Below are 16,335 nucleotides of genomic sequence, written 5' to 3'. Positions count from 1 at the left end.
TAGGGTCTGGTCTCCGATGTGACCATTCCTCGCAAATTCAAAATCCCCACTTTCACTAAGTACGATGGTGCGTCTTGTCCTCAGATGCATCTGAGAGCTTATGTGAGAAAGATTCAGCCGCATACCACTGACAGGAAGCTATGGATCCATTTCTTCCAAGAGAGCCTGTCTAGCACACAGTTGGAATGGTATTATCAGCTCGAGAGCTCTGACATCCACACCTGGACTGATTTAGCAACAACTTTCTATAAACAGTACCAGTATAACTCTGAACTAGCACCTACCCGGCTACAGTTGCAGAATATGACTATGGGATCTAAAGAAAGCTTTAAAGAATATGCTCAAAAGTGGAGAGATTTGGCTGGCAGAGTCAAACCCCCTATGACTGACAGAGAATTGGTGGACATGTTCATGGGCACACTGACCGACCCATTCTACAGCCATTTACTGGGAAGTTCTTCATCAGGTTTCACTGAACTTATATTAACAGGTGAACGTGTTGAAAGCGGCATCCGAAGTGGAAAGATACAGGCGACTACCTCTGCAAGCACCAAAAGGTCCTATCAGGGGAGGAACGAATCAAATGCTGTGTACGGTCAAAAGGGTCGTAACAAGAAAAACCGTGACCATGACATCGGAGCAGTTACGATTGCAGCACCACCATCTCAAAACTTTCAGCCCAAACAAGACAGGCCAAGAAGGCAGTTTACCAGGATCAATATGACCTTGGCACAGGCACTGTTGGGAATGCTAAAGGCAAATTTGATCACCCTCAGAGATCCTCCTACGAATCCCAACACTACCTCTTCTCGTTATAATCCCAATGCCAGGTGTGCATGTAACACCCTTCTAAAATACCCCAAAATTTAATTAAAATAACGTATATAAATCAGAGTAATTATGCAATCGAGGGTGTCACACAACATTACACACCATAAATAACTGTCATGCTCTTTTATTAACTCAAAACATAAAACATTTGCACAATACGCAGCGGATAAAGATCAAATCGATCATTCGAAACATGTAACATATTACATATAAAATGGTTCACAACCAATCAATAAAACATTCAAAGCATCCCATCCCGATGTTACATCTATCAGAGCATGACCCACTAAGGAGACTACACTAGACTCCAAGCACTAGCTTCTACTCAATCACTGCTCGTTACCTGAAAAATAGTTGTAAGGGTGAGTTCCTCAATCGATATAATAAGCATTATAAAATATCATGCAATGTTGAGTAATTTAACACATCAATCACCCTAATCACATCACACATTCAGTAACGGCACATCAACTCGAATATCATACTCAATGTCAACACAATTCATACTCATGCTCAATGCCAACACAACACACGTATAACATTGGAGTACATCCATTCATATTATACGCTACACATATATTATGCCATGAGACTCCATGCATGCGGTACCGACTATTCATGAACATATAGTTCAACTTCACCGACCAAATCCAGGTACGGCTACCAAGCTCACTAGTCCCACTCATTTGAGACCTAGTGACTCACATCACTAATTCCTCACCATGGGAATTAGCTACCACCCCAAGGGCCATGCTATGCACGCTAAATCACCTAGCATGCAAACGTCAACAACAGTCCAAAATGACTAACATCACTAATTCCTCACCATGGGAATTAGCTACCACCATAAAGGCCACAATATGCATGCTAATCACCTAGCAATGCAACATCATCAACAATAATTCACAATGGACATATGCTCACACTCTAAGCCATAAAATAGTCCATTCACAAACACATGCATAATATATACATTCACAACATTATGCATATCATCATACATCATCCACACATGTATCAAACATCATATCATGTCAAATAATTAATCACAGTATTAGCACGCTCTACTAATACCCTTACTACTCAAAACAACAGGAATTAATCCCTATTACATCATACGCCAACATAGGCCAACCATCGACTAAGCACACAACATTTAAAACACCAATTTCCCACTCTGCAACAGTGTTAACCGGTTAACGCCCTGGGTTAACCGGTTAACACAGCACAAACACGCTTCCTGCCCAAAACTTAACAGTGTTAACCGGTTAACGCCCTGGGTTAACCGGTTAACGCAGCACAAACAGCAATATCTCAGCAATCACAACAGTGTTAACCGGTTAACGCCCTGGGTTAACCGGTTAACGCAAGCAAAACAGCAGTTTTTACACAACACAACACAGTGTTAACCGGTTAACACCCTGGGTTAACCGGTTAACGCAAGACAGAAGCTGTTCCTGCGCTAACACAAAGTAGAATGCAGAATTCTCCGCATTTTCCGCCGTTGGAGGACTTCCGGACCTCCGATTCCAATTCCGTAAAAAGCTACACGTCCAGCAATTTACGACACACACCATTATCGATTCAAATTACAGTTTTCACACAACTTATTCATCACAATTTCTCAGCATTTCAAATCCCAATTAGGGTCAATTCAACGGTTTATCACTACCCATTACATGCTAACCCATAATACCCATTAAACGACGATAAACCCCCCTTACCTGCGTTAATCCGGCGAATCTTTAAGCTTCAAGCTTTTCTCTTCTCCAACCTTTGCCCTTGCTCTTCCTCTTTGCCCTTTCTCCACTTTTCACTTTTCAGCCGCTTCTCTGTTTCACGTAAAACTCTTTTTACAAAATGGGATTCTTTTTCCTTCTTTCACACTTATATATTTCCAATAATTATTATTCCAAAATAATAATAATAATAATAATCCAATAATTCCAATTATTTAATTAAATTAATAAATATAATATTAATTTAAATCAAATAATTATCTTATTTTTATTGGGGTGTTACAACTCTCCTCCACTAAAAGAGTTTTCGTCCTCGAAAACATACCTCAAGCGAATAACTCCGGATAAGAATCCTTCATCTGACTCTCAAGTTCCCAAGTCACATTGCCACCTGCTGGTCCTCCCCAAGCTACCTTCACCAAGGCAATCTCTTTACCCCGCAACTGCTTCAACTCTCGATCCTCGATCCTCATAGGTGATGTTTCCACAGTCAGGTTATCTCTCACTTGTACATCATCTATTTGGACTACATGCGACGGATCATGAATGTACCTCCTCAACTGAGACACATGAAAAACCTCATGCAAATTCGCAAGCGACGGCGGTAAAGCGATACGATAGGCTACCTCCCCTATCCTCTCCAAAATCTGATAAGGACCAATAAATCGAGGTGTCAACTTCTTCGACTTCAAAGCTCGACCAACCCCAGTTATCGGAGTAACACGAAGAAACACATGATCTCCCTCTTGGAACTCAAGTGCCTTCCTCCTCTTATCGTGATAACTCTTCTGACGACTCTGAGCAATTCTCATCTTCTCCTGAATCATCTTAATCTTTTCCGTAGTCTGTTGAACAATCTCCGGTCCAACCACAACACTCTCACCGGACTCGTACCAAGATAAAGGCGTCCGACATCTCCTACCATACAAAGCTTCAAACGGTGCCATACCAATGCTCGAATGAAAACTATTATTGTAGGTAAACTCAATCAAAGGTAAGTAACAATCCCAAGCACCTCCCTTTTCCAAAACACAAGCTCTCAAAAGATCCTCCAGTGACTGAATCGTCCTCTCAGTCTGACCATCAGTCTGCGGATGATATGCAGAACTCAATCTCAGCTTAGTTCCCAAAGCCTTCTGCAAACCTTCCCAAAACTTCGATGTAAATCTAGGATCTCTGTCCGAAACAATACTCGACGGAATACCATGCAAACTTACAATCTTCTCAATATACAACTCGGCTAATCTCTCTAACGGATAATCCATTCTGATCGGAATGAAATGAGCCGATTTCGTCAATCTATCTACAATCACCCAAATAGCTTCAAAATTCTTACTTGTCCTCGGTAAACCAGAAACAAAATCCATACTGATACTATCCCACTTCCACTCTGGAATAGCCAACGGTTGCATTAGCCCAGACGGCTTCTGATGCTCTATCTTCGACTTCTGACAAGTCAAACAAGAATAAACAAAACTCGTAATTTCTCTTTTCATTCCCGGCCACCAAAATAGCTTTTTCAAATCATGATACATCTTCGTGGCTCCAGGATGAATACTCAGGCCACTACGATGTCCTTCCTCAAGAATACTCGTCTTAAGTTCGGTAACATCCGGAATACACACCCGATTACCAAATTTCAAAACACCATTCTCATCAACTCTGAATTCACCACCTTGACCTTGATTCACTAGAGTCAACTTATCAACCAAAAGCACATCGGATTTCTGACCCTCTCTAATCTCATCCAGAATACCACTCGTTAACTTCAACATTCCCAATTTAACACTATTGTGAGTACTCTCACACACCAAACTCAAGTCTCTAAACTGCTCAATTAAATCCAATTCCTTAACCATTAACATAGACATATGCAATGATTTCCGACTCAATGCATCAGCCACTACGTTTGCTTTACCCGGATGGTAATTCAAACCAAAGTCATAATCCTTCAGAAACTCTAACCATCTCCTCTGTCTCATATTCAGCTCTTTCTGATCAAACAAATACTTTAAACTTTTATGGTCACTGAAAACCTCAAATCTTGACCCGTACAAGTAATGCCTCCATAACTTCAGAACAAATACCACTGCTGCCAACTCTAAATCGTGTGTCGGATAGTTCCTCTCATGAACCCTCAGTTGTCTCGAAGCATAAGCTATAACCTGCTTATTCTGCATCAACACACCACCCAAACCCAACAATGAAGCATCACAGTAAACCTCAAATGATTCCGACGGACTCGGTAATATCAGAATAGGAGCAGTAGTTAACCTTCTCTTTAACTCTTGGAAACCTTCTTCACATTTTGAGTCCCAAACAAAGGCTTGCCCCTTTCTAGTCAACATCGTCAACGGTAACGCCAACTTAGAAAATCCCTCGATGAATTTCCTATAATAACCAGCCAAACCAAGAAAACTCCTTATCTCAGAAACTGACTTCGGAGCTTCCCACTTAGATACCGCTTCTATCTTAGAAGGATCAACAGCAACACCACCTCTTGAAATCACATGACCAAGAAAACTAACCTCTTCTAACCAAAATTCACACTTGGACAGTTTAGCAAATAACTTCTTTTCTCGTAGAACTTCTAAAACCACTCTCAAATGCTCAGCATGCTCTTCTTCTGATTTCGAATACACCAAAATATCGTCAATAAACACCACAACAAACTTGTCTAGGTACGGATGGAAAATCCTATTCATATACTCCATAAATACTCCAGGCGCATTAGTCACACCAAAAGGCATTACAGAATACTCATAATGTCCATACCTTGTTCTGAAAGCAGTCTTCTGAATATCCTCAGTTTTCACACGTATCTGATGATACCCCGATCTCAAATCTATTTTGCTGAACACACTCGCACCAACCAACTGATCCATCAAATCATCAATCCTCGGCAAAGGATACCGATTCTTGATCGTCACTTTATTCAGTTGCCTGTAGTCCACACACAACCTCATAGTACCTTCTTTCTTCTTAACCAATAACACTGGTGCACCCCACGGTGACACACTCGGACGAATAAATTTCTTATCCAACAGATCTTCCAACTGACTCTTCAATTCAGTTAACTCAACTGCAGACATACGGTACGGAGCCATCGATATCGGCCTAGTACCAGGTACCAAATCAATCGAGAACTCAACTTCACGCTCTGGCGGTAATTCATTCACTTCTTCTGGAAACACATCAGGAAAATCACACACCACTGCTAGATCACAAATCGCCAGTTTATCTTTAGCCTCCAAAGTCGCTAACAGCATAAACAACTCTGCCCCATCTGCTACTGCCTCATTCACCTGCCTTGCTGATAGAAACAAACTCTTCCCTTCCTCAATCTCAGGAAAGATCACAGTCTTATCAAAACAGTTGATAGAAACCCGGTTAGACACCAACCAGTTCATACCCAAGATAACGTCAATCTGCACTAGTGGAAGACACACTAAGTCCATCCCAAAGTCTCTACCAAAAATACTCAAAGGACAATTCAAACAAACTGAAGTAGTAGTCACTGAACCCTTCGCAGGAGTATCAATCACCATACTTCCATGCATCTCAGATATCTCTAACTTAAGTTTCACAGCACAATCCAAAGATATAAAGGAATGAGTCGCACCTGTGTTAATAATAGCTACAAGAGGAAAGCCATTAATATAACACGTACCTCGGATCAAACGATCATCTGCAGAAGTCTCGGAACCCAATAAAGCAAAGACCTTGCCTCCCGACTGGTTCTCTTTCTTCGGCTTAGGACACTGTGGACTGATGTGACCCACCTCTCCACAGTTGAAACAAGTCACAGTCTTCAACCGGCACTCTGCAGCCAAGTGACCACCTTTGCCACACTTGAAACACTTCTTCTCAGCACTGGTACACTCATGGAAACGATGTCCAGCCTGACCACATCTGTAACACTTAGCAGGGGCACTAGAGTCTCCCCCACTAGGCCTCTTCATCCCACTCTGTCTCTGGAAACCTTTGCCAGCTGCATACGGTTTCCCACGATCATTCTGATTCTTGCCTTTCCTATCAACCCTCTGCTGATAGCTTTCCGCTCTGGCCTTGGTATCCTGTTCAAAAATTCTGCAACAGTCAACCAGATCAGAAAACACTCTAATCCGCTGATATCCAATAGCCTGCTTGATCTCGGGACGCAACCCGTTCTCAAACTTCACACATTTTGAAAATTCTCCAGCAGCCTCATTATAGGGAGTATAATACTTTGACAGCTCTGTGAACTTAGCAGCATACTCAGTAACAGACCTGTTACCCTGTTTCAATTCCAAGAATTCTATCTCTTTCTTTCCTCTGACATCCTCTGGAAAGTACTTCCTCAGAAATCTCTCTCTGAATACAGCCCAAGTGATCTCAGCATTCCCAGCAGATTCCAACTCAGTGCGGGTAGCAACCCACCAATCATCTGCTTCTTCTGACAGCATATGCGTACCGAACCTGACCTTCTGGTTATCGGCACACTCAGTCACTCGGAAGATTCTCTCTATCTCCTTCAACCACTTCTGAGCGCCATCTGGATCGTATGCTCCCTTGAACATTGGAGGATTGTTCTTCTGGAACTCACTCAATTGACGAGCAGCTCCCATTCCCACAACATTCGGATTCCCTCCAAGTACTCCAGCTAGCATACCCAGAGCCTCAGCAATCGCAGCATCATCTCTACCTCTTCCAGCCATCTCTATTCTGAAAACCCAACAAACTAAAACAATAAGTACTGATAGGGTTACACAACACCTATCCCGTACAGGGGAAACAGAATAATTACGACTCGACTCGACCGACTATGCTCTGATACCACTAATGTAACACCCTTCTAAAATACCCCAAAATTTAATTAAAATAACGTATATAAATCAGAGTAATTATGCAATCGAGGGTGTCACACAACATTACACACCATAAATAACTGTCATGCTCTTTTATTAACTCAAAACATAAAATATTTGCACAATACGCAGCGGATAGAGATCAAATCGATCATTCGAAACATGTAACATATTACATATAAAATGGTTCACAACCAATCAATAAAACATTCAAAGCATCCCATCCCGATGTTACATCTATCAGAGCATGACCCACTAAGGAGACTACACTAGACTCCAAGCACTAGCTTCTACTCAATCACTGCTCGTTACCTGAAAAATAGTTGTAAGGGTGAGTTCCTCAATCGATATAATAAGCATTATAAAATATCATGCAATGTTGAGTAATTTAACACATCAATCACCCTAATCACATCACACATTCAGTAACGGCACATCAACTCGAATATCATACTCAATGTCAACACAATTCATACTCATGCTCAATGCCAACACAACACACGTATAACATTGGAATACATCCATTCATATTATACGCTACACATATATTATGCCATGAGACTCCATGCATGCGGTACCGACTATTCGTGAACATATAGTTCAACTTCACCGACCAAATCCAGGTACGGCTACCAAGCTCACTAGTCCCACTCATTTGAGACCTAGTGACTCACATCACTAATTCCTCACCATGGGAATTAGCTACCACCCCAAGGGCCATGCTATGCACGCTAAATCACCTAGCATGCAAACGTCAACAACAGTCCAAAATGACTAACATCACTAATTCCTCACCATGGGAATTAGCTACCACCATAAAGGCCACAATATGCATGCTAATCACCTAGCAATGCAACATCATCAACAATAATTCACAATGGACATATGCTCACACTCTAAGCCATAAAATAGTCCATTCACAAACACATGCATAATATATACATTCACAACATTATGCATATCATCATACATCATCCACACATGTATCAAACATCATATCATGTCAAATAATTAATCACAGTATTAGCACGCTCTACTAATACCCTTACTACTCAAAACAACAGGAATTAATCCCTATTACATCATACGCCAACATAGGCCAACCATCGACTAAGCACACAACATTTAAAACACCAATTTCCCACTCTGCAACAGTGTTAACCGGTTAACGCCCTGGGTTAACCGGTTAACGCAGCACAAACGCGCTTCCTGCCCAAAACTTAACAGTGTTAACCGGTTAACGCTCTGGGTTAACCGGTTAACGCAGCACAAACAGCAATATCTCAGCAATCACAACAGTGTTAACCGGTTAACGCCCTGGGTTAACCGGTTAACGCAAGCAAAACAGCAGTTTTTACACAACACAACACAGTGTTAACCGGTTAACACCCTGGGTTAACCGGTTAACGCAAGACAGAAGCTGTTCCTGCGCTAACACAAAGTAGAATGCAGAATTCTCCGCATTTTCCGCCGTTGGAGGACTTCCGGACCTCCGATTCCAATTCCGTAAAAAGCTACACGTCCAGCAATTTACGACACACACCATTATCGATTCAAATTACAGTTTTCACACAACTTATTCATCACAATTTCTCAGCATTTCAAATCCCAATTAGGGTCAATTCAACGGTTTATCACTACCCATTACATGTTAACCCATAATACCCATTAAACGACGATAAACCCCCCTTACCTGCGTTAATCCGGCGAATCTTTAAGCTTCAAGCTTTTCTCTTCTCCAACCTTTGCCCTTGCTCTTCCTCTTTGCCCTTTCTCCACTTTTCACTTTTCAGCCGCTTCTCTGTTTCACGTAAAACTCTTTTTACAAAATGGGATTCTTTTTCCTTCTTTCACACTTATATATTTCCAATAATTATTATTCCAAAATAATAATAATAATAATCCAATAATTCCAATTATTTAATTAAATTAATAAATATAATATTAATTTAAATCAAATAATTATCTTATTTTTATTGGGGTGTTACAGTGCATATCACTCCGATAGCCCCGGGCATGATACAAACGATTGCTGGTCATTGAAGAATACGATTCAGGATATGATCGAAGCTGGAGAAATTGAGTTTGAGCCTCCGGAGACTCCTAATGTCATCATTGCTCCTATGCCTAACCATGACAAGACTGCTAATGCTATGGATGACGATTCTCACATTTCCAATATGGCGGACTTAACATCTCCTCTCCCGATCATAAAGAGGAATTTATTGCAAGCTGGTTTATTTCCAGGTTGTGCTGAAGATTGCAATCTCTGCATACTCCGGCCCGAGGACTGTTTGAAATTGAAGAATGGTATTCAACGGCTGATGGACGATCGTACAGTTCTCTTCGAGAGGATTCCTAAGGCGGAAAACCCTATTGAAGAAATATCTGTGATTGCTAGGTCCAAAGTTCCAGTGAAGATTACCGCTACCAGGGCGCCTGTGAAGATTACTGCTGAGCCCAGGGTTGCTCCCCTAATCATCACTGCACCTGGCCCGATCCCGTATTCCTCAAGCAAAGCTATTCCGTGGAATTATGGCGGTGATGTTTACGTTCATGGCGTGAAGCAAGTGGATAATGCTGCTAATGCTAGTGGCATTGTTGGGACTAGTAAAATTACTCGAAGCGGAAGGATCTTCTCTCCAGAAATCTCACCTCCTGTCCTTGAAACTCGAGGAAAGGAACCAGTCAATCCTTCTCAGTCAGAGACACCGGTCGAAGTTACTCCCGAAGATGTTGCCAAACAAGAAATGGAAGAAGTACTAAAAATCATTCGCAAGAGTGATTTTGATGTTGTAGAACAGTTGGGGCATACCCCGTCTAAGATCTCGATGTTATCCTTGCTGTTATCTTCTGAATCTCATGCCAATGCATTGATAAAATTCTTGAAGACTGCTCATGTGCCTCAGGAAACATCTGTCGATCAGTTCGAAAATTATGTTGCTCACTTGGCTATTGACAATGGCCTAGGCTTTTCCGATGCTGACCTAACACCAGCGGGAAAGAATCACAATAAAGCCCTGCATATCTCCATTGAGTGTAGGGGAATCACTTTGTCTCATGTGTTGATCGATAATGGCTCTTCCTTGAATGTGCTGCCGACAGCTGTGCTGGATAAGCTGGATTGTAAAAGCATTGAACTGAAACCTAGTGACATTGTGGTACGTGCTTACGATGGTGCGAAGAGTGTTGTCCATGGCGAAGTAGTCCTCCCTATCAAGATAGGACCTCAAGTCTTCAATACTACCTTTCATGTAATGAACATTCGTCCTGCCTATTCCTGCTTGCTGGGACGTCCTTGGATTCATGGGGCAGGCGTTGTAGCCTCGTCTCTCCATCAAAAGTTGAGGTATCCCACAAAGGGCAAAATTGTCACCGTGTGTGGAGAAGAAGAGTACATTGTCAGTAGTGTGCATACCTTCAGATACGTCGAGATGGATGGTGAATTCATTGAGACTCCTTGTCAGTCATTTGAAGTAGTTCCTCCGCCCAGTCCTGTCCTTAAGCCAACTCCCCTTGTGCCCGAGGTTATTCGAGCTCCTCCTGCCATGATTTCTCTGAAAGATGCTCAAGTTGTGGTCGAAAATGGCGGTCGTACTGGTTGGGGTCAACTGATCAACGTACCCTACAAGTCTGACAAATTTGGCCTGGGGTTCAGCTCTGACAAGAGTCAAATCAATGCTGTAGAAGATGCTGATAGCGATTGCGATCTGGATAGCTGGATTTTCCCAACAATTGGTGACGGATTCAATAATTGGAAGGCTGAAGACACTATCCCGATTTCCTTTAGTCAGGAGTAATTGTTATTGTCTATTTTAGTGTTGCAAATTTTTGTTTTTTACAATTGAACTTCTCCAAGCATTGTGTCTATGCCCGGGGCACAATAGCTAATTTGTTAAGGGTTTTGTCATCTTCATAAGCATATTCATATTCAATAAATCAATGGACTTTTTGCATTCAAATATTGCGCTCTTTATCTTTTCTGTCATCTTCCAAACGAGCTATGTTTTCTTACACACACTCACGTAACGAATTGCAGATCCGTACCCACTCTGGATCCTGTTGACAATAGTTCTACTACTGTTCATCATGACTTTGAAAATCCGATCTACCAAGCCGAGGATGGAAGTGAGGAAGATTGTGAAGTACCTGGAGAACTTGCCAGACTGTTACTGCAGGAAGAAAGGACTATACAGCCACACGAGGAGTCAGTTGAGACTGTAAATCTGGGTACTGAAGTAAACAAGAAAGAAGTCAAAATAGGAGCAGGCTTGGAAAACAGTGTCAAGAGAAGGTTGATTCAGATGTTGCATGACTATGTAGAGATTTTTGCTTGGTCTTATGAAGACATGCCAGGACTGGATACCGATATAGTAGTGCATCGACTGCCAACGAGGGAAGAATGTCGTCCTGTTAAGCAAAAGGTTCGTCGCATGCGTCCTGAAATGTCTGAGAAAATCAAAGCCGAGGTGATGAAACAATTTGATGCAGGTTTTCTGGCCGTTACTTCTTACCCTCAATGGGTTGCTAATGTGGTACCAGTGCCAAAGAAGGATGGTAAGGTGCGAATGTGTGTAGATTACCGAGACCTGAATAAAGCGAGTCCCAAGGATGACTTTCCACTCCCGCACATTGATGTTCTGGTAGATAACACCGCTCAACACAAGGTGTTCTCATTCATGGATGGATTCTCAGGTTACAACCAGATTAAGATGGCGCCTGAGGACATGGAGAAAACTACGTTTGTGACGCACTGGGGCACGTTCTGTTATAAAGTAATGCCATTTGGTTTAAAGAATGTAGGGGCAACGTACCAGCGTGCTATGGTGGTTTTGTTCCATGATATGATCCATCATGAAATAGAAGTATATGTGGATGACATGATAGCCAGATCTCATACTGAAGAGGAACATCTCGATCATTTATACAAACTGTTCGAGAGGTTGAAGAAATACAAGTTGAGGTTGAACCCGAACAAATGCACCTTTGGGGTAAGGTCCGACAAACTCCTGGGCTTTATTGTCAGTGGTAAAGGGATTGAGGTTGACCCGGCCAAGGTGAGAGCTATTCAAGAAATGCCAGTTCCCAGTACAGATAAAGAAGTCAGAGGTTTCTTGGGACGCTTGAATTACATTGCCCGATTTATCTCCCATTTGACCGCCACCTGCAAACCCCTCTTCAAGCTACTGAGGAAAAATCAAGAGATGATATGGAATGAGGAATGTCAAGAAGCTTTTGACAAAATCAAGAAGTATCTTCAAGAACCTCCAATTCTGATGCCACCAGTTGAAGGAAGACCTCTAATCATGTATTTGACCGTGTTAGAAAATTCAATGGGGTGTGTGTTGGGGCAACATGACGAGTCTGGTCGAAAAGAGCATGCCATATACTACCTTAGCAAAACGTTTACCGACTGTGAAACAAGATACTCACTACTCGAGAGAACTTGCTGTGCTTTGGCCTGGGCTGCTCGCCGACTAAGACAGTATATGTTGAATCACACCACTTTATTGATTTCTAAGATGGATCCTATCAAATACATATTTGAGAAACCCGCTCTCTCCGGAAGAATAGCAAGATGGCAGATGATCTTAACAGAGTATGACATCCAGTATACTACTCAGAAAGCAATCAAAGGAAGCGTGCTAGCTGATCATTTGGCTCATCAATCGGTGGATGATTACCAATCTATGAATTTTGAGTTTCCAGATGAAGATGTCATGTTTGTTACCAATCATGAAGAACATGGACCGGATGAAGGACCCGCACCGGGATCCCGATGGACTATGGTTTTTGATGGATCTTCTAATGCATTGGGCAATGGTGTTGGTGTGGTAATCATTTCTCCCGAGGGTTACCATACGCCTTTCACTGCTAGATTATGTTTTCATTGTACCAATAATATGGCTGAGTATGAAGCATGTATTTTGGGACTCAAGGCTGCTATAGACCGGCGGGTCAAGTTTTTGAGTGTGTACGGAGACTCAGCATTAGTAATCAGTCAGATCATAGGAGAATGGGACACTAGACATCCGAATCTCATCCCTTATCGAGAGCGGGTGTTAACATTAATCCCATACTTCGAAGAGATTACATTCGAACACATTCCACGAGAAGAGAATCAGTTGGCAGACGCATTGGCTACCATGTCATCTATGTTCAGAGTCAGATGGGGCAGCGAAGCTCCCATGATCACCATTGAACGGTTAGATGAACCGGCGTATTGTTATGAACTTAACGCTGATGGAGTAGAGGAGAAACCTTGGTTCCACGAAGTAAAAAGATATTTGGAAACTCAGGAATACCCTGAAGAGGCATCCATCAATGACAAAAAATTCCTGAGGAAGTTCTCCGCTAAATTCTTTTTGAGTAATGGATTATTATACAAACGTAATCATGATTCGACTTTGCTTCGCTGTGTGGATAAAAAGGAAGCAGAAAAGATTATGGAAGACATGCATGATGGTATTTTTGGGACTCATTCTAGTGGGCATACGATGGCCAAGAAGATTCTGAGATCAGGGTATTATTGGTCTACCATGGAAGCTGATTGCCATCATCACTCCAGAACCTGTCACAAGTGCCAGATATATGCGGATAAAGTACATGTACCTCCTGCTCCATTGAACGTGCTGACTGCACCTTGGCCCTTTGCAATGTGGGGCATTGATATGATTGGAGAGATTAAACCTACTGCTTCTAACGGGCATCGTTTCATCCTTGTTGCTATTGATTACTTTACAAAGTGGGTAGAGGCCGCCTAGTTCGCTTCTGTCACCAAGAATGTGGTGGCACGATTCATCAAGAATAATCTCATTTGTCGATATGGCATCCCTGAAAGAATTATTACTGATAATGGTACTAATTTGAACAACAAGATGATTACTGAACTCTGCACGCAGTTCAACGTGAAACACCATAACTCTTCTCCGTACCGACCAAAGATGAATGGCGCTGTAGAAGCTGCTAATAAGAATATCAAGAAGATCATACAAAAGATGACGGTGACGTACAAAGACTGACATGAGATGTTACCGTTTGCTCTTCACGGTTATCACACTTCAGTACGCACTTCGACAGGAGCAACTCCTTTCTCTTTAGTCTACGGAATGGAAGCCGTTTTACCGGTGGAAGTTCAGATTCCCTCTCTAAGAATCATGAAAGAGGAGGGCTTAGATGAAGAGGAATGGATTCAGACTCGACTCGATCAGATAAACTTGATTGATGAGAAGAGACTTGCGGTTGTTTGTCATGGACAGATATATTAGAAACGCATGACCCAGGCATTTAACAAAAGAGTCAAGAGACAGGTATATCAAATTGGCGACTTGGTGGTAAAGCGCATCACTCTACCACAAGGTGATCCCAGAGGCAAATGGATTCCCACGTACGAAGGGCCGTTTGTAGTTAAGAAGATATTCTCTGGTGGAGCCATGATACTAGCTACAATGGACGGTGAAGACTTCCCGCATCCCGTGAACGCAGACATAGTCAAAAAATACTACGCATAAAAGAGACCCGCTATGTCGACGTATCTAGGCAAAAGTAAGGGCATCCCGGCGAACCAAAAGGGTTCGGGCAAAATTTAGGGATAAACATAAAAAATTGTACACCCGGCAAGTCGAAAACCTGAAAAGGCGGCTTGGGCAAAAAGGGGTATCCTGGTGGATTGAAAACCTGAAAAGGCGGTCCAGGCAAAAATTAGGGATTAAAGCGTATGACTATGTCCCGTTCTCAGACAGCTTCATCCAGGTTCAAAGGACTGAACAAGCTAATCACTTCTGTCCGACAGCAGGAGATGAGAGGCTTGAAGACATAATGGCAGTAGTGGAATTAAAGTCAATAAGACGTTTTCGGCATAGCTTTCTCTTTGTTTTCTTGACAATTTCCTCTTACTAGGATTTTTGTCTCCTTGTACACAAATTGCCTGTTTATAGGCCCTCTTCCGAAATCAATATAATTTTAGTTTCAAGAAAAAAATGCTCTTGTTTTACTTTCTCTGTTTTGTTTGCATAAACGGCCATTGATTTAATTCGAATTAATATATGCATTTGGATATGATCGATGTTTACCAAAAATGCGTGCATAAAATAGAAATAGCGATTACTACTAGGCTTCAGCATCAAGGAGAAGGTCTAATCATGCTTTCCAATGAATTCGTTGCTAATCCTATTCCCCAGCAAAGCCAGTCATTCCCAGAAGAGAGTGGCATTACTAGACAAATGGGTCATCTCTTCCACCCCCAGTCGGGCTTCTGTTGAACATTTCTACCATCAGACAGAAATCAAGCATCCCCGGCTAAGAAAGGGTCATCGATACCAGTATCTCCCAACCAGAAGATTGAGATTTATTTTCCCCAGTAGAGTCCTCAGGAAGAACTTTTCAGATGCATAATTCATTCATTACATCATTTCACAGCATACGCATGCATACATCGTTCGCAGTTATTTTCGAAAGCATAAAACATCTCATGCATCATGACATGGCATGAAGCTAACTTTATTTTTCAGGTTAATTATCTTCCTGATACAGTCAAAATAGAGAGCCATTCAGACGGACATCTTCATCGATTACGTTCAGATTCAAATACATCTTTCAGATACACTCCATGTCAACATTCATCCTGACGTCCTCCTAGTGATGGCATCTATAAGCCCATCCCAGACATTTATTGCAAATACAACATATACAAATACTATCAGATATAGCCTAGCGTACGGTTCATTCTGATTCAGCTCAACATATGACTCTTTCAACTCAGATGCGATCTAACGTACGATCCATTCCGACCTTCAACAACTCCAATACGGTCTAGCATACGACCCATTTGGACCTTCAAGGCCTCAAATGCTACCTAGCGTACGGTACGTTCTGAAGTGTAGTCTGGTGTATGACTACCCCCTTCATCATCAGGTACA

This window comes from Lathyrus oleraceus, chromosome 3, assembly GCF_024323335.1.
Source record: "Lathyrus oleraceus cultivar Zhongwan6 chromosome 3, CAAS_Psat_ZW6_1.0, whole genome shotgun sequence".
In the NCBI taxonomy this organism is placed as follows: domain Eukaryota; kingdom Viridiplantae; phylum Streptophyta; class Magnoliopsida; order Fabales; family Fabaceae; genus Lathyrus; species Lathyrus oleraceus.
This window is presented reverse-complemented; position numbering follows the sequence as displayed.